This window comes from Sinocyclocheilus anshuiensis, unplaced genomic scaffold, assembly GCF_001515605.1.
Source record: "Sinocyclocheilus anshuiensis isolate Anshui unplaced genomic scaffold, SAMN03320099.WGS_v1.1 scaffold4327, whole genome shotgun sequence".
Taxonomy (NCBI): Eukaryota; Metazoa; Chordata; class Actinopteri; order Cypriniformes; family Cyprinidae; genus Sinocyclocheilus; species Sinocyclocheilus anshuiensis.
Genome location: NW_015544801.1, coordinates 16,855 through 18,678, shown reverse-complemented (window position 1 = coordinate 18,678; position 1,824 = coordinate 16,855). Strand labels below are relative to the sequence as shown.

Genomic DNA, 1,824 nt, shown 5'->3' with positions numbered 1-1,824 from the left:
CCCCAATCAATGTCCCAAATTTCACAACCTTTTACATGTGCCATACACTTCCATGGCAGAAGAAAAAATAAAGCTGTCAAAAATCGCATACTCTCTGAGTAGGTACCTCTTTTTATTTCGCAACCATTAAAACAGTATGGTTTAAATAGTATGAATTTAAGCTGGATGTACTATATCTGTCATTTTGTCATTGCTTCACTGATGTTCATAACTCGTTTCCTGTGGCCTCATGGGATAAAATATTCAAAATCTCACCAGATGTAGCAGGAAATGTTCACCTTGATGTATTTTCACCTTTCACCTGTTTTTTTTTTTTTAATACTGCAAAGTCTGACATATTTTTACACACTGTTTTCATCCTCTATATAGTAGGAAAGTATGTATGTTCGGATGCAACCTAATTACATTTTTATGTTAAACTGTGGCTGTGTGCATGATTTTACACTACAGAAACTCTGAGTTTTGCCATACCAGTTGCTTCCATCTGAAGTCGTAGTCTGTCCAGGATGTCATCCAGGCGTTTGTTCTCGGCAAGATGCAGCATTTTCACTGTGACGCTTGCCTTCAGGCCTGTGCCAACCTCTGCAGGTGAGCTGACCACCCAACCCAAGTGAGGCTTCCAGATGTCTCAGTTTCTTATAAAGTGTCTCCAAGCCACACCGATCTTTATCAAAGACTGTGGTGGAGAGTTCATCACAACCGTGCGGTCTTCACTCTCATGGCTAAGTTCATCTATGGAGTAAAACATTCCTGGCAGGTCCTCATCCAGCTGCTCTAAAACTACAAAACAAGTTATATTAACATGCAATATATCCATCTAATTAGACCCGTGATCAACTGCAGTACCTGTTTTTGCCAGCGTGAGGAGCTGTCTGCGCTCTCCTCTGCTGTAGTGTGTGGGGAAGCAGTAGTCTGCGGCCTGCAATCACCTCACAACTCATAGCATATGCTTGATCAAAGTCATCACCACCCTACACACACATAAACACATTTTACACATCTATAGCATTCTACCACAGATTTAGCACTATTCTAGAGCTCTCATCATAGAAACTAAGAGAGTAAATGAAATTATGTCTCAGAGGTTTTTCCTAAAACTAAAATGTGACACTTACTGACAGTAATGGTGCTATAAATTTAATGAGCGGTTCATCTCTGATTATTCATTGCATACTTGGCTAGGTTAAAATCTCTTCTGAAAATCTCGATATGTGAAATTGAGTCTTTTTCTCAGGTGAAAAATCAGGATACTTCACCAACATGTCCATTTCGTCTCCATTTTGAGATGAGGTGTTGTCATTAGGTATTCTTTTTTCTTACCTTCAGGTTGTCATAATTGAAGTCGCTCTCTTGAACAGTGTCAGTGGTGACCTTGTAGCTGTGGTAAGACTCAATAATACGGTCAAAGAAGTCACAGAACAGGATATATGATTGAGCATCAGCCGCTAAACAGCCCACTGCTTTTGGTCCTGTAGACTGACCTGTCAGACAAAGTCAGACGAGAACTAACTTAAAAAGACTGTCAGCCTTTCCCCCAGCCCAAATACATATTAAATATACATATTATATTAGATTTATAAAAAATGTTAATTAATAATATAATTATTATTATAAAATAATGAATAAAACATTTTCATATATATAAAACAATTTAAATACCGGACAATGACCCACCTGTAGTGCCTTCATAGAACCCCAGGGGTCCACAGATCTATAGAAACCAGGACCTGATATTCACTTGAACCTCATCTGACATGCTTCCTGTGTGTGTGTGTGTGTGTGTGTGTGTGTGTGTGTGTGTGTGTGTGTGTGTGTGTGTGTGTG

General features: G+C 39.1%; 1 pseudogene; it reads right to left on the bottom strand.

Moving 5' to 3' along the window:
- Positions 1-628: 628 nt before the first annotated feature.
- LOC107698237 (creatine kinase B-type-like) overlaps positions 629-1,824 on the bottom strand; it is a 2,950-nt pseudogene continuing 1,754 nt past the window's right edge.